General features: G+C 36.8%; 1 pseudogene; it reads right to left on the bottom strand.

The window, feature by feature from the left end:
* Nucleotides 1–307: 307 nt before the first annotated feature.
* Nucleotides 308–426, bottom strand: LOC118606642 (annotated as a pseudogene).
* Nucleotides 427–18,615: the final 18,189 nt, after the last annotated feature.

Raw genomic sequence — 18,615 nt, 5'->3', positions numbered from 1 at the left:
TGCATCTGGGTCTTTGTACTTGCTATAACCTGCCCAGACTGCTGTTTCCCCAGAAAGCATCCCGGCTTCGTCTCTCACTAACACTAGGTTTCTGCTCACTTGTCAGCTTACCAGTGAGGGAACCCTTGACTCAACTGTCTGAAGCAGCACTTGGACCTTTCCTCCACACATACACCTCTTTACCAGCCTACACTATGTTAGTTTTCTGCATGGCATGTATACTTTTTTTTTCCTAGGCAAGGCAACCCTTGGTTGACTTCACAGATTGCAAGGACCTTGCCAGCTTACAATACTTTTTTATTTTTTATGCCTACAGCACCTGGTTTTCCTAGGTGGTCTCCCATCCAGGCACTAACCCGGCCTGACCCTGCTTAGCTTCTGAGATCAAATGGAATTGGGCTTGTTCAGGGTAGCATGGCCGTAGACTCATTTATACTTTTATACTTATTTGTTTCCTTTGTCTCTCACTATAGGGATGTAGGGTTATGAGAGCAGGACTTCCTTTATTGACTGCTGTATCCTTAGGCCCTGTATCTATGACTGGTACATTCAAGCCGTTTAGTGCATATCTGTGGAATGATTGACACCTTTAAATTCCATATATGTATTATTTTTGTAGGAAACCTTCCATGATCCTCTAAGTCTGTGTTAAATGTCCCTCCCACAGCTGTCTGTGCTTTTCCTGTTACAGAGATTTTCATACTGCATGTTGATTTCATAGTTAATTCATAAAAGCTGCAAAAGATCTGAAGTTTATCTTTTTCATCGATGAATTCCCAGTAATTGTAAAGTGAATGGAACATTGTTGGCATTCAAATATTTCTTAAATTGAATATGTGTATGTTTTGAGACAGATTTATGATTAATTGAGTTTAATGTCACATAATAAAAAATTAACTACTTTAAAGTATATGATTCAATGGTATTTCGTACATTCACAATATTGTCCAATCATTACCTCTTTCCAGTTTCCAAACACTATCACTCACCCGAAAGGAAACCCTATATATTTAGCAGTCGCTTCCCATTCCCCAACTCATCCCAGCCGCTGGCCGCCATTAATTTGCTTTCTGTCTCTATGGATTTACCTATTTTGGATATTTCATGTAAATGGAATTATGCTATCTGGGACTTTTTTGTCAATGAGGTTTTAATATATGTGGCTTAGTCTTTATTATAGCAATATTCTGTTTTTAATCCTTGGCATATGTAGCAATAGGTTTAATCTGCATACCACTTGGAAAGGCCAAATAAATTAATGCGAAGAACTCTCTTCCAAGTTGTCACTGGTATTTTACCAGAAGCCTTTTCTTGTGCAATGGCCAATCCTTCAAGGCTTCATCTTTCCCCCAGACCTCCATCAAATGTGTTTTATTCCATTTCTCCCCTCACATTTTACCATCTCCTTTCCCACCTCTTTCTTGATGTTTACTGGGATGAAAGTATTGCCGATAAAAGACTAAAGCCGAAGGGGACTGATGAAAGTCCATAAAATCATGAAAGGTAGGGAAAATCTGCTAAGAACTTTTTTCCCAGGTCTAGAATCTTTTTGAAGCTTAAAAGAGCTAGTTTAAGGAGAAAATAAAAAGAAGTTCTATTTTATGTAGTGTATTAGATACATACAGAACTTGCTACCCTCTTGAAAAGATAAATAGCTTTAGGGTTTAGACAAATATGCAGATAATAAATCAATAACAGGCTGTTGCGAGGAAGCTGGGAGAAGAGTTAACATCCCAGGGCAATTAGCATCCTCTCACACAAATGGCCCCTCCATGGGTGATATAGGGTGGTATAGGGTGATATGTTAACTGCAGCCTTCTCAGTTGATCTAGTTGACCATCTCTTCCTCAGAACTCTTCCAGGAACAGCAGTCAGCTGCAGATGTTCAGACGCTAGTTTTTCAAGCTTTAAGTGAATTTGCCCTTGGGTCAAGGATTAACATATTGCTGACTTTTGGCTACTTCAGAACTTGGAGGTGAGAGGGTGACAGTGAAAAAGAAAGGCATGGAAATCAAAAAATATTTTCCTCCTTACCAACAATGGATTCCAATTTTATCTTGGAGAAGGCAAAAATAAACTTTCAGGATTACTTTAGGTTTTCAATAGCTCAATTAATTACTAGAGAACATTTGAGAACTAATTGAATGGTTTCAAAACTTTATGTCTGATTAAACACCTTATTGCAGAAACAACAGTTCCGTTTTATGCTTTTTAACACTTCTGCTTTGACTTACATCTTAACTTTTAGATTTTGTAGTAATTTATAATCTGTGTGTGGGAGGAAGCAGTATTAGCTTAAGGCCTTTGTACATCATTCAGTCTACTGTAATATCGCAATGCAACTGTCTGAAACTGATTTAGCCTCCAAATATTGTCTTCCTTACTGGATTAATGTTAATATGAATAGTTTCAACTGGGGCAGGACAACGCTTCTCTGAAGCAAATAAGTGAACAATAACAAATATTATTTACTTTTGCCAATGAAAGGAGCTGCCTAGATGGATGAGCTGAAGAGAACTAAATACTATGTAGGGAGATTTATTTTCAAAAACTTAGGCCTCTGAAATAGGAGGTTAGAAATATTTACCAGAGTTCTGACTCTTGAAATTAAGGATGTACTTTTCTTTTTTTAAAATCTGATAAAATTCAGCATAAAAGTGAAAATAACATCAAGGTTTCAGGCACGATGCAGAGATTATTAATCTGGGAACAAAAGACATTTGGCCAGTTAAAATAATAATTTTAAACAAGGCCTACGACTTTCCCAGCAATGGCTGCAACCCAATTAGGTCTTTCCAACTGGAGTTGTAGTTCGTTTTCCAGATTATGCGGTTTGGCATAATACAGAATGAGTAAACTTTCTTAGATGAGGAAAATATAATCAAAAGAAAATAATGTCCTAGAGTAGCCTGCCCTTAGCCATTATTTATGAATGGGGAAGGTGGACTTGCTAATTAAAGAGGACTCGTAAAAGTCTAGGGGTGGGAGGTCATTTGAAAAGAGACAACAAACAGAAGACAAATGGTTTTTATCTGTGCGGTTTCCAGTAGGAAATAACTAATCAACTCATATGTTTTTATTTAAGATCTATGCCGCATCTAGCCCTATTCTCCGGGGATTAGGTCTCTATGAACATATCTCATTTGAGATCCTTACATCACTCATCATCACCACCACCATCAGCAGCATAGGCCCTGTGTAATGAAAGGTATGTCAGGCACTTTGAATGTGTTATTTCGTTGAATGTTGGCAAATTCCCTGCACATGGGATATTATTTTGCCCATTTTACAAATAGGAAAACTGATGTTCAATGAGATTAAGAAACTTGCCCAAAGTCTCTTATCAGTGGCAGAGTCAAAAGAGAAAAGCCTAGATATGACCACACAGCCCTATCAATGTATCATATTGAATGTGCGTGCATAAGTGTATTAACACATATATTTGTATGAAACATAGATTGTTGAACTCTGGGGCAATTGTAGGGATTTCTGGGTCATTTGATTTACTAGCCTTCCCTAACTGCAATACAGACCAAGAGGATAGATTATCAACATTTTTCATTTTTGTCTCATTGTTCAGTTAACAGAAATTCAAATCAGGTGGTCAGAATCCCAGATAATTATCATAGCCCAAATAGTCAAAACGACCATCTTTCTTATAATCAAAACCAAAAATTCTGCATTTGCAATATCTGTAAATCTAATTAGAATTTACTGAGTTTTTTTAAATCTATGTTAAATCTTTAGTTCTCAATTCTTTTAGTTTTAGTCCAAAGCAAAGCTGAGATTTTCTTTTTTCACACAACAACTTAGATATTTTGTTCAACTATTTTCACAGAACCATTATCAATATGTGTGACAGCTATTTTAAGTCATTTTGAAAGCTACCTTTGGAAACTTAAACTTATTTTTAATGTGCACTTAATGGCAATGGACAAACTTTTGTTCTTCCAAAGGCACTTCCTAACAAAGTACTTCTAAAAATCATTTGGTTTTTATCTTGGCTAAAGTTTATTTGAGGGACCTAATTCCATTAAATATAATTCCATTAAATTCACCCTTTTAAAGTATACAATTCAGTGGTTTTCAGTATATTTACAAAGTTGTGCAGTCATAACATTTTCACTATCCCAAAAAGAAACCCTAACCCATTAACAGTCACTCCCTACTCCCACTACAGGCCTCAACCTTAGGCAACCACTAATCTGCTTTCTGTCTCTATAGATTTCCCTATTCTGGACATTTCATATAAATGGAATTATACAATATATGGCCTAATGTGTCTGGCTTTTTAATGTAGCATAATGTTTTCAGGGGTTACCTGTGGTGTAGATGTATCAGTAATTAATTCCTTTTTATGGCTGCATAATATTCCATTATATGGATATGTGTGTGTATACCATATTTTGTTTATATGTTCATCAGTTTTTGAACATTTCCTTTGTTCCTATTTTCTGACTATTATGAATAAAACTGCTATGAACACTCATGTATAAGTTTTTGTATAGAAACCTGTTTTTAATTCTCTTGCATAAACACCTAAAAATGAAATTGGTTGGTTTATGTGGTAACTATGTGTAAGTTTATGAAGAATTGTCTGTTTCCTATAGCAGCTATACCATTTTACATTCCAATCAGGAAGGTATGCAGTTCTAATTTCTCTACATCTTCCATAATACCTATTATTGGTTTTTTAAATTTTACTTTTTAATTATAACCATCCTTGTGGGTGTTAGGCGATATTTCATTGTGGATTTTATTTGCATTTCCTTAATGCTGATAATATCAAGCATCTGTATATGTGCTTGTTGGCCAATGTATATCTTCTTTGGAAAAATGTCTATTCAGGTCTTTTGTTCATATTAATATTTAGTTTGTCTTTTTGTTGTTGAGTTTTAAGAGTTCTTTAAGTATTCCAGAGGCTAGACCCTTCTGTGATATATGATTTACAAATATTATCTCCTATTTTGAGGATTGTCTTTTCACTTTCTTGATAGTGTCCTTTGAAACACAGAAGTTTTTAATTGTAATAAAGTTCAATTTATTTATTTTGTTGTTGTTTTTGTTGTTTATGTTCATATCTAAGAATCCATTGCTTAATGGATTCTTAGATATGAATCAAAAAGGTCAAAAAGATTTATATTTGTGTTTTCTTCTCAGAGTTTTATAGTTTGCTCTTACATTTAAGTCTTTAATCTATTTTTGTATATGGTGTGAGGTAGAGTTTCAACTTCATTTTGTTTTTGTATTGCTAAAATTAAATAACTTGGCAAAATAACAGAGTGATTACAAGTTCAGTCTTCTTTAGTCCAACTGTTGGGTTTTAAATTCCTCTTCTTCAGCCAGAAGTTATGTGATCTTAAGGAAGTTCTCTAATTTCTTCATGCCTCACCTTTTTCATCTGTAAAGGGAGATACAAAGGTAACTACCCCATTGGTGCATTAAAATTCAAATCATAGAAATGTCATAAGAATTGAGTCTCTTCATTTAAAGTGCTGACCCACAGTAAGCATTGATTACTAGTTACAACCATCTCCAGCTCCTTACATTTGAACTTACATTAACTCTTCTTACATTTAGAACTATCTCATCACTTCATCTAGGTATATGTTTTCACTGGTGGGCTGGGTTACTTACCCCAGTGTCTTACCAAGAACAAGACTTAATAGATAGATTTTAGTTTACTTTGAGTATTCCAAGAGGGTAGGATGTGGGTCAAGTTTATAGTTCTAGCTCACCACAAAAAGAAGCAGAGTATTTGATAAAATGAATTTCTAATCTTTACAGAACTTCACACAAATAAAGAGACTAAAACAAGGCAAATAGGGCTGCCATAACAAAATACCACAAACAGGGTAGTTTAAGCAATAACAGTTTATTTTTTCACAGTTCCAAAGGCTAGAAGTTCATCTTTGGTTTCCCCTTTTATCTTTTTTGGTGACTTCATTCCCTCAGACACCACTGGGGGCCAGTCATCTCATTCAGCTAGCATCATTTTGATCACATAGCAAATTAGATACAAACTCCTAATTCATACCATGTTCATGGATAGGAAGAATCAACATCATTAAAATGTCCATTATACCTGAAGCAATTCATAGATTCAATGCAATCCCCATTAAAATACTAATGACATTTTTCAGAGAATTCTAATAATCCTAAAATTTATATGAAACCACAAAAGATCCTGAATAGCGATAGCAATCTTAAGAAGAACAAAGTTGGAGATATCACAATACCTCATATCAAATTATAATACAAGGCTATGGTAACCCAAAGAGCAGAGTACTGACATAAAAATAGACACATACATCAATGGAACAGAATAGAAATCCCAGAAATAAATGCATGCCTACATGGTCAATTAATCTATGTCAAAGGAGGTGACAGAAAATAGACAATGGAGTAAAGACAGTCTATTCGATAAGTGGTGCTGGGAAAACAACAGATATATGCAAAAAAAATCTAGTAGAAGAAGAAGAAGAAGAAGAAGAAGAAGAAGAAGAAGAAGAAGAAGAAGAAGAAGAAGAAGAAGAAGAAGAAGAAGAGAGAAAGGAAAGGAAAGGAAAGGAAGAAGGGAAGAAAGGAAGAAAGAAAGAAAGAAAGAAAGAAAGAAAGAAAGAAACAAACAAACAAACAAACAAACAAACAAACAAACAAACAAACAAACTAGACCGTCTTCTTACACCATATACCAAAAAAACTCAAAGTGGATTAAAGACTTAAATGTAAGACCCCAAACTACAAGACTCCTAGAAGAAAACATAGGCAGTAAACATTCTGATATTAATATTAGTAATATTTTTTCTGATATGTCACTTCTGGCAAGGGAAACAAAAGAAAAAATAAACAAATGGGACTATGTCAAACTAAAATATTTTGCACAGCAAGGGAAACCATCGACAACACCAAAAAAAGACTGAATGGGAAAAGACATTCACATATGCTACATCTGATAAGGGGTCAATATTCAAAATTTATAAAGAACTCATACAACTCAACAACAACAACAACAAAACAAACAATCCAGTTAAAAAATGGGCAGAAGACCTGAATAGGCAATTCTCCAAAGAGGAAATACAGATGGCCAATAGCCATATGAAAAGATGCTCAAGATCAAAAATCATCAGAGAAATGCAAATTAAAACCACTATGAGATACCACCTCCTACCTATCAGAATGGCTATCATCAATAAATCAATAAACAACAAGTGTTGGCAAGGATGTGAAGAAAAAGGAACCCTCATGCACTGTTGGTGGGATTGCAAATTCATGCAGCCACTATAGAAAACAGTGTGAAGGTTCCTCAAAAAATTAAAAATAGAACTGCCTTATGACCTAGCAATTGCACTTCTGGGTACATATCCAAAGAAATTCAAAACACTAACTTGGAAAGATAGATGCACCTCTACGTTCATTGCAATGTTATTTACAATAGCCAAGGTATGGAAGTAACCAAAGTGCCCCTCAACAGACATTTGGATAAAGAAGAGGAGGTACATATATACAATGGAACATTACTCGGCCTTAAAAAAAAGAATGAAATCTTACTATTTACAACAACATAGATGGAACTGGAAAGTATTATGTTAAGTGAAATACATCGCATAGAGAAAGACAAATGCCATACAATCTCAAATACCATATGTGGAATACATCACATAGAGAAAGACAAATGCCATACAATCTTAAATACCATATGTGGAATCTAAAGAACAAAATAAACAAACTAAACAGAAACAGACTCATAGATGCAGGGAACAAGCTAATGGTTGCCAGATGGGAGAATAGAGTTGGGAGGCAGGTGAAAAAGGTGAAGACATTAAGAAATACAAATTGGTGGTTACAAAATAGTCATGGGGATGTAAAGTAAGCATAGGGAATAAAGTTGATAATATGGTAATAACTATGTATAGTTCCAGATAGGTACTAGGATTAGTCAGAGGGATGACTTTGTAAGTTATATTAATGTCTAATAACTATGCTGTACACATGAAACTAATACAAAATAATATTGAGGGTCAACTGTAATTGAAAATTCAAAAAGGGTGGGTAAAGGTGAAGGGGAACAAGAGGTTCAAATTTCTAGGTATAAAACAAATAAGTCACGGGGATGTGGTATACAGCATAGGGGATATAGTTAATATTGTGATAGCATTGTACAGTGTCAGATGGTTCCTGGACTTATCATGGTGATAACTTCTTTAGATATATAACTATGGTGTGTACCTGAAACTGATACAATGTTTTATTTTGGCTATATTTTAATTTTTTTAAAAAAGCTTGATTCTTATTAATGTTCAAGCAACTTGAAATGTTATCCGTCCATCCAATAATAGATTTCTTACGCAAGTTGTACCACTGAACGATGAACTATATGTATTTGACTCCCAATAGGAGGAAGCCCAACCCTGTTCAGAAAAGGGGATACCAGCCCTGATTTGATTTTCAACACTGTCGGCAGGGTGCTCTAATTTGGGTTCTTCTGTTACCAGTTGTCCCAGTGTTACCCACACAACTAAGCCTCATGCTCTAGGATCTGGCATGGATGGCTTTTATGACCTGTCCCCGCTGAATCCCTGTTCACATAAGTAAGTTCCTATAGGAACCAGAAATTACCTCTTCCAGGGGTGTTACGTTTGATGCAAAGGTAAAAACAATGATTAACTCTAAAACTGGGTATTTGTTGTAAAATTCAGACATCTGTCACAAGCCAATCAAGGAAAAGGTATGGAGAGGGGTACATTTCTGTCAACTCTCCGATCACTTTATGTAGGCAACTAACTGCCTTTGTAGCAAGTCAGTCCCACTGAGATGAAAGAGCCTTTAATTTGGGTAGTTTGTAGAAAATATTTACCAGGAAACTTTCTGTTCACATAACAAAAATCTTCCAGGTAATTTAGAATTACTTGTCTCCTAACATAAACTCAGTATTCTTAAAAAGAAAAGACTAAGGGGTAGTGTTTCCTGAGAATCAATTTCAATTAATTAATACACAGTCCCTTACTTCAAGTAGGGGAGCAGAAAGGGGGTGAAGTGTCGCCCTAGGGGGACTTTTGTCAAATGCATAATTCAAAAAAGTCATTCCTTTTGAGCTTGGAGTCATTAACTCCTCTAGTAGCCAACTGTGAGAGTTATGTTTGAGCTTGTCTTGAAAATTACTTTAAAAAAGGACTAGACAAGGGGTTGCTGACTTGACTGCCAGTTTATTTACACATTTTAAAGAAGAAGCTGCATATACTTGTTTTAAGATCCATTTGGAATACTACAGCTGCTCTCTGGTAATCTTATAGGAGAGTCCATCTATGTTAGAATCAGCACCTGCTACAATGTAGGTCAGGCTTAAAAGTTGTTACAGACCCTAAAGTAACTCAGCCATTTTTTTTTTAACTCAAGAAAAGTAATATTCAAATACTTGTTCTTATATACTCAATCATTTGAGCATCTTAACTCATAGGAAACTCTTTTAGGACAGCGCACTATCCAGTTCCTTGTGCAAAATGTGGCAGCTCATCAAAGTTCTGTCGGTTCTCCTGGTTCTTATTCATGTTGATGAATGTAAAGAAGGGAGAGAGAATTCCAACTGTCGTAGCATTGGGGCAGGGGGTATATTAGTTTGCTAGGGCTGCTGTAGCAAGGAACCACAAGCTAGGTGCCTTAAATAGTGGTAATTTATTGTCTCACATTTCTGGAGGTGGTCAGTCCAAAATCAAGGTGTTGGCAGTGTTGGTTCCTTCCAAGGGTTATGGGGGAAGGATCTATTTCCGGTCTCTCTCCTTGGCTTGTAGATGGCCATCTTCTTCCTATCCCTCCCCTTAATGAGTGTCTCAATGTCCAAATTTTCTCTTTTTATAGGGACACCAGTCATATTAGATTAAAACCCACCATGGTGACCTCATTTTAACTTGATTACTTCTGTAAAGATAAGGTCACATTCTAAGGTAGTGGGACTTCAGAATATGAATTTTGGGACACAAAATTCAACCCGCAACGAGGGGGAGGTGTGGCATTTATTGAAAACTTATATAAGAACCACCCACCACTGTAAAGGCACTGATTTCTGGTAGCCTCACTGATACACTCAGTACAATAACAAATGCTTTTGGTGTTTCAAAAACAAACCTAGAAGCAGTCAGATTAAGTTCACTGTGCTCTATGAACCAATACATTAAAGTGTTTATTTAGTACCTTTTGGAAAGATTTTCATCAAAAAGTGTAAAGAGTGAAAAGTCTCAGTATTTAAAGGGCCATCATTTTAATTATCAGAGGCATTAACTTATATATCGATACCTCATTTACTGATTTTTCATTCTGAATAACTGAGGTTTCTGTACTTAAAATCACACTGTGGCCTGTTTCATCCATATCCGGAGGATGCCTAGGACAATGGGTCTTCAGCATTGAGTAACTGAAGGCAATTTTTAAAAAATTTATTTATTTTAATTAGTTTCAAGTATACAGTACATTGGTTAGACATCTATATAGTTCATAAAACGATCCCCCCAATTGCTCTCTCCCTCCCCTGACCCTGCACCTAGCCAACATATTAATGCTAACTGCATTCCCTATGCCATTCTCCCCATCCCCATGACCATCCATCAGCTACTAATTTGTACTTCTTTAACCCTTCACCTCATTCTCCCAGCCCCCCAAATGCTGCTTCCCTCTGTCCATCACCAAATTGTCCACTATATTTGTGAGTCTGTTTTTGATTAATTTGTTCTTTTTATTCCTTAGATTCCACATATAAGTGAAATCATGTAGTGTTTATCTTTCTCTATCTGACTTAAATACCTTCTAGGTCCATCAAAGCAATACCTTTTTCCATCCCCTTCCTTTTAGTCTGTGTGTCTCTTTTCATCTGAAGTGAGTCTCTTGTAGGGGTCTTGTTTTCTTATCCTTTCAGCCACTCTATCTTTTGGTTGGAGCACTTAATTCTTTTCCATTTAAGGTACTTATTGATAGGAAAGTAGTTGTTACCATTCTTTATTCCTGTTTTTGATACATATTTTTCTTCTTAAAGAAGTCCTTCCAACATTTCTTGTAATACTGGCTTGGTGGTGATAAAATTCCTTTAGATTAGTTTTGTCTGGGAAGCTATTTATCTGTCCTTCGACTCTAAATGATAGCTTTGCTGGATAAATTATTCTTGGTTGTAGATCCTGGGTCTTCATCCTGTTGAGTATTCTTTTGCCAAGCCTTCTGTACTGCATAGTTTCTTTTGAGAAATCAGCTGCCAGTCTCATGGGTGTTGCCTTACCAGTAACTACCAGTTTTTCTCCTGCTGCTTTTAATATTCTTTCTTTGTATTTAACCTTTGGCATTTTAATTATGAAGTGCCTTGATGAGGGCCTCTTTGGATCTCTGATTTTTGGAATTCTCTGAGCTTCCTGGGGTTTTATTTCCATTTCCTTCACCAGATTAGGGAAGTTTTCCATCATTATTTCTTCAAACAGATGTTCAACATCTTGATTTTCTTCAGTTACAGTAATCAGAAGGATATTTTGACCTTTAATAGTGTCCCATAGTCTCCTTAAATTATTTTTAAAGTCTTGGCATCTTATCTCTTGCTATTCTGATCGTGCATCCTCGGCTTTCTTATCCTCTAGATAAGGCATTTGATCCTCTTCTTTATTCACTTTGTTTATTCTTTTGTTTATTCCATTTAATATACTTCTCTTCATTTCAGACTGGTTCCCTTTTATAATTTCCATTTCCATTTTTGTTTTTTACCTCTTTGATGAAGTTCTCTACACTTCCCAAAAGTTCATTGAACTCTGCATCTGTTAGATTCTTTGACTCCCTTATATCTGGATCTCTGTTCTTTGTATTCCCGTTTTTGCTTCTGCTTCTTTGTATTCCCATTTTGACTGTCTTTCCATGTCTATGTACTAAGCAAAGCTCCTAAGTCTCCCGGTCTTATTAATGTGGATTTGTGAAGTAGGTGTCCAGTGGCACAGTCCTGAGAGGGGTTCAGCTGCAGGCCAAATTTAGCCCAAGCCTCTTCCCCTCCAGAGCCACCTTGTTAAGATTCAGCAAGCAATCCACAGATGCTGTGCTTATAGTTGCCTCAAAAGGCCACACCAGAAACTGAAGCCAGATGCCTCTAGTGTGAGCCTAGAAGCTGCTTAGCAAGGAGCACCCGACTCACTGAAGATATACTTGGATGTGGCTTGGGTGGGGCCGCGAGTTGGGGGGTAGGAGGGGTTTCAGGGAATCCCTTGGGCAGAGTGACCTGTTATCCAGTTTGATGACATCACAGCTATGGCTGCGCTATGTCCGGAGCACTGGGAAGGGGGAGGGCTCAACAGGGAACAATGGATACCTCTGGCACTTCTATACCGAGCAAGTTTCCCCTTGGCCCTCACTCCGACAATGTTTCCCTGCAAGCCCTGGTGCCCCCGCACACAGCCAAATCAGCACTGGTGCTCAGAGCAAGCAGGTCTATAACCATGAAAATCCACTCATGGATACGGCCCCTCTAAAAGGCATCTGCCGCTGCCATAGTCTCCGTCTCATTCAGCTGTTGGAGACCGGGCAGCCCTGCATCCTCGCCCTGTCCTACTTTCTGCTGTTGCAGGGTGATTTCCTGGATTTCTCCCTAGTTGTATAGGAGGCGATTTTTCCTAGGCGATTTTTCCTTGCTGCTGCTCCTTGTTTCCATCACAACTTTAATTTGGTCACCAGAGGGATGAACAGACCCTCTATCATTTATGCCATTTTTTTCTCTCTGAAGGAAATTTTAATGTGACACTTCGTTAAGACATCACACTTTGGGGACTGATTATCTGCCTCTTAGAATTTGGATTACTTTGTGTATATCACTTAAACGCTCTGTGTTTCTCTTTCCTTGTCTGTAACATACCTACCTCATAGAGTTGGAGAGTTAGATGAGATAATGTGGGTAACTCCTAGTTTGGAACCTAGTAGATGCTCAAAAAATGGTAGTTGCTCCTACTTTATTATTATATTTTGTATCATTATATACGAAGAGTGTGGCTCAGGGGCCAGTTATACAGAATCCTCAGGCTGAGAGCAGGTGGGGAAGGCCATTTGTCATGAAGGGGAGCTTTCTGAGTCAGAGGGAGCCTTTAAAAGCAGAGTGAGGCTGAGGAGGAGGAAATCATAGAAGAAGGTGATATTACCCACACTCTCAACATCTCACACATCTCCATAAACTGCAGAAATCACAGAATCATTGATATGATTGGATTTCCTGTGGAAGTTGGCATAAAATGGAGCTTGGCGTGAATCTGGGATAGGGAACAGGGTGGAGACAAAAAGTCAGTAGGGAGCAGAGACAGAGGAATCTATGAGTAAATAAGATCTAAAACTCATGTAGTGTTAAGCCCTTCAATTACCTACAAATAAGTGAACAAAGGAGTGCGCGAAGTCCCTGTGGTTTAAGATACCACTTATCTATTGATATAAAATCAGGAAACTCTCTTCGGTCAATCTTTTTGCTTTCAACATTGTTCAATATAATTTATCTCTTACTCTATTACCAATTTTCCTTCCTAAATCCCATTCTCTTGGCCTTGCTTTTGTTCTCTTAGTTGCTTGGTCACTAGTTTTTTCATTCATATAATTAATCTCTCTGTGTGACCTTCATATAGTGTATGCTACTATACCTATTGCTTTCTCTATATTTCTGGCTACTTCTAATCACTACTAGTCCAACTGGGGAGACATGGCTTTATAGGAGCAATCTACATTAAAGAGCAGACAATTCAACACTATCCAGTCTTCCACTAAACCATTTTCCAGCCTCATTTACCATCATTCCTTACAGCAACCCTCCAATGAAGGCAGATAAGTGACTCATTTTTCTCCTGAATTCCTATTTTCCATGTTGTTTTGTCTCCCAGGAAAAATCCTATTTATCTCCAGTTCTTCTTCACCCTTTCTCTGGCACTGACAGTATTTTCATTTGTTTTTATAACTGTTTGCATGGTGAGACTGTAGCTCTCCTCTCCCTAGAGCCTTGCTCACTGCCTGACATAGACCATAGATGGGAACTCAGAACAAGGTTTAATGATGGGATAAACGAATGAATGGAAGTGTACCTTCGTCGGGAAAATCCAAAACACCACATAATTCAAAAATAATCTATATGTGATTTCGTAGTGTATTTTATACACACAGTCAGAGAACATCAAACACAGACTTCAAACACAGTGATGGAGCCAGCCTGTGCAGATCCCATTTGGGTGGGGTGGCCTGGAAAAAGGGTGGGAACCCTAACAGGAAGGGAGGAATCTTTTACCAACCAACTCCCCTTCCCCAGTGGCTTATCTAGAAATCAGGGAGACTCCAAATGGCTTAGAGCTCAAGGGTACAGGGCTGGGTAATAAATAAATGATTGCAATGTCTTTGGAAATCAAAGTGCTATGTAAATACTAAATTAGAATAATACAAAAATAATCATCTTTCATTATCTTCTTCAAAGATGTACATGGCATAGTCTTTTTAATCTAAAGTGGGTTCAAGAAACAGCAGTAAGTTTAACAGGGGGAGGTGCACCAGATGATGCAAACCCATTCAGCGTTCTAAACGCAATTATAGCACTGACCATCAGCCCTGAAAACAAATTACAGTAGCTAATGACAGGGAACAGCAATTAGAATGTGTTTAGAAAATTACTTGGAAACAAAATTGTCAACAAAGACCATTCAAATATAGCTGTAAACAGCCTAAATAACAAAGTAATGCAGTGGCCTACACCCCAAGTGACAAGAAGAAGATGTAAAACACACCCAGGGCCCCAAATCACCGTCTTCCAAGTGGTTATGTACATTGTGTTTAACTTCAGTGTTTCTGGGTCATTCTAAATGGGGTGGAGAGCCAAGTGCCCTTGAACACTCTACTGTTTAGTAAGTCTTATCCTGGTTCACAGGGATATTCTGGATAAGTCTCCCCTTTCCCCTCTCCTTTGCATTTTTTGTTATCTTTGGCATTCATTTTTCAAAAACATACCCTTCACTTGGAACAAAGCCACTAAAGCAAACAACCTTAAACTTTCTGAACAGCCCAACTGTTGTCATCGTAGGCAGCCCAGGTCCTGTGCAACGCCCCTCCCAGAGCTAACGGTGCTGGCAGAGACCCTGGCGGAAGGGTTTCTTGTTAGCTGTAATAGATACTGACATTTACATATCTCAATTTTAATTCTCCGGAGACTGGTGCAGCTCAAGTCTGTGATAAGTAAGTGGGGGGACGGAGTGTAGAGGGAAAAAAGGCGTGGGTGGAGGAGGGTATGGAAAGGAGGCAAAAGGACACGTTGCGAGCCTTGAGATTGAAAAATGTTCTCTGAGCACTTCATTAGTAACAGGGCAAAATGAGAGAAATTTGAGGAGAAAGTCACTTCAATAAATTGCCACTTTTTCTCAAAAAAATTCAAGTATAACTCCTTATTTTTTGCCTGTAATGGAGGACTGAGCATTTGTGTGTGTGTGTGTGTGTGTGTGTGTGTGTGTGAGAGAGAGAGAGAGAGAGAGAGAGAGAGAGAGAGAGAGAGAGAGAGAGAGAGAAGAGACAGAGAACAGACATCAAAAATATAGTTTAAAGAGAAACCATATTAAATGTAATTCTTTCTAAAATGTATATTCCACATGTTTTTTTGACTAGACAGTGTCCAAAGTAGGGTAAGTGTCTTGCTATTAAGGGCTCCAATGTCATTATTAGAGCCAACTGCCATAGAAAATGCTGGAATATAGTTATGCTTGGCACCCGATATTAAATCATTTTCAAAATGTTTTGGTCCACTGTGGGTTGGTTTTCTCCACCTCTGGACTTTACTGTCAGGCTGGCAGATGTCACATTTTGCAGCCCTATCCACTTTTCAATTTCCTCCATCTCATGTGCTATGGCCTAAAATTCTTCTGGCTTGTTAGAATTGTGGCAAGAATGAGCCTAGCTGGCTGTTTAGTAGAAGCCTATGAATAAAGTGTGCAGGCTTTGACATGCATGTTGCTTACTAGAATCCTTTTACTTTTACCTGTTTCTTGACCACATTCCAGAGACTTGAAATAACTAAATAAACAGAGTAGCACTGAAATTAATAAAAGGTGAATTTACAGCATAGAATTTAGACATCTGATAGTTAAATGAGATGCCCAGATTACACATAACTTTATTTCAATTCTTTAGCTTTAATTTCATATTTTCCAATGATACAATATGTTAAATCATATTTACTTTTAATTAATTTAATTTGTAAAATTTCTCCTAACAGAATGAATACAATTTTATGACAGATAATTTTTTATAAAGAATAAAGAACAACCAAAATATCCACAGTCCTATTACCCTAACACTGCCACACATTCCACTTTGGTTTTACTTATTTTGATATTTTTCTTATACACACTTTTACAAAAATAGTTATACAAGTTTTTATTCTGTTTTTAAAATGTACTGTCTAGGAACTATTTTCCTCATTGCTATATATTTTTATGGCTGTCCTTTTTTATTACTATCAGGGTGACGTTGGTTAATAAAATTACATAGGTTTTAAGTGTATAATTCAGTAATACATCGTATGTATATTGTGTGTTCATCACCTAAAATTAAATTTCCTTCTGTCACCATAAATTTGACCCCCTTTACCCTTATCTACCTGTGGCTATCTTTTTAATGACTGCAGACTATTCCACTGGGTAGCTATTACTCATTTACTTAACTGTTTTCTTATTATTGGAACTTTAGATTATTTTTAAATTTCTGCTATTACAATAACAATGCTATGAACATCTTCCTAAAAGTAGCTTTTATTTGCTTCATTGATCGTCTTGAGATTATATCCTTAGAAGCTCCAGAAGTGAAATTACATAGAAAAGACTGTGACGATTTAGAACCAAGTCTTACAAAAGGAAAATGTAGATGGATATTGGTAGCCATAGACAGCAACTGAGAGCAACTCTGAAACCAGTTGGCACAACTCCCAGAGATGAGAGGTATTAGGCTAGGGAAAAGTTTCACAACTGTACTGATGCCTTCTCAAATACATGCACTGCTATACTGTGGGAACCCGGGCTTTGCAATGTTCTAAGTAAGATAATGTGAAACATGTATATGCGTCATTGTTGAAATAGGGCAGCCATGTGGGGAATAGGTATTGTGGTTCAGGTTCACTCTTGGTAGGGAAAAGGGAAAAGAACTAGCCTGAGAGAATTCTTAGAAAAATGTTCATCCATAAAGGATTTTTGCCTTAAGGCCAGTGAGCGATTGTCTCATACTTCTGTCTTTACTGGAGGTCATATGAATGCATTGTTGATTGTGGCAAGTAACAGAAGACCCAAATTAAAGCCTAAACACGAAGGGGTTTATTTCATAAATAATAATCACATTAATAATAATAGATCCAAAATTTAAACCCAAGTCATCCCACTCCAGGTCCTATTTTTTTAACTATTATAGTAGGGCTATTCTCATATAGTTAATTTAATGGTTTAATAACTTTAGAAAAAATGGAAAATACTGGTTCAACCATACCAATTGATTTACAGTTGGTGTGCATTCTGACTGCTTAGTACCTGTAGTATACTGGCTTTAACATTTGGTATATCCCTGGACATAGGTAATTTCAAGCTCATAAATTTGAAAGACCATGTGCAGGTTTGATGCTGTCCAGCAAAAAAAGTTAGACATTTCCTCTTTCTCTCTCTCTCAGAACTTTTTATTACTTAACTTTTTAAAAAGTATAACATATATACACATGGTTTGATAATTTTTGATCATAAGGCATAATTAATCACCATATAGATCAAGATATTAAATATTACTAGTACTTCATACCCCCTTGAAGGCTCCCATTGTTTTTTTGATGAAATCCTCCACTTCTCTTCTATTTTTTTAAACACATTCATCAGAGTTACTTTTATGTCCTTGTCTAATAACTCCACTATATCAATCACCCTCATTGTCTGCTGCTTCTTTTAGTTTTTGTACTTTGATCCCAATTTGTTCATATACTAGTAAATTTTTTATTGAATGTCAAACATTGTATATGAAAAATTAATTGTAAGGCTCTGGCTGATGATATTTTCATCCAAAGAGGATCTAATTCTGTTGTGGAAGATGGATAGAATATTTTCAGATCAACTTGATTTGGTCGAGAATGGATTTTAGGCTTTGTTAAGCTTAATCTTTTTAGCTTTGTTCTTATTTCCATGGTAAAGTCCTCTGGGGTCTCAATTGTACCAAAGTCCTTCAATCTTTTTATGCCCCAAATTTCAGCCTCCACCTGCTAATCCTCTGTAAATTGCATACCCCAACTTTTACCAGCCCAGTGAGATGGCCCCTGTCCCCATTTGTCACTTTTTGCTCTATCTATACTCCCTACACCATGAATGAGTAGAGGTAGAGGCAAATGTAGGGCTTATTTCAGTATGTTATCTCTCCAGGATTTTGGCCACTCAAGTTTTGTCTGCCTTAGTTGTTCTTTTACACCATTCAGTTGTTGGCTTAAATATTTTATTTAGCCTTCATAAGGAGGGACAAATCTGTATTTATCCAGAGTATCCCCAGCAGAATGCTCTTTAGGTCCCAATGACAGGGAATGCTTAAAAGAGTCAATAACAGGGGAATGAGACCACCATATACAGTTTTGACTTACTT

The sequence above is a fragment of the Rousettus aegyptiacus genome, unplaced genomic scaffold (genome assembly GCF_014176215.1).
Source record: "Rousettus aegyptiacus isolate mRouAeg1 unplaced genomic scaffold, mRouAeg1.p scaffold_m13_p_1, whole genome shotgun sequence".
Taxonomy (NCBI): Eukaryota; Metazoa; Chordata; class Mammalia; order Chiroptera; family Pteropodidae; genus Rousettus; species Rousettus aegyptiacus.
Note: the sequence above shows the minus strand (reverse complement) of the source record. Positions and strands in the feature narration are given on the sequence as shown.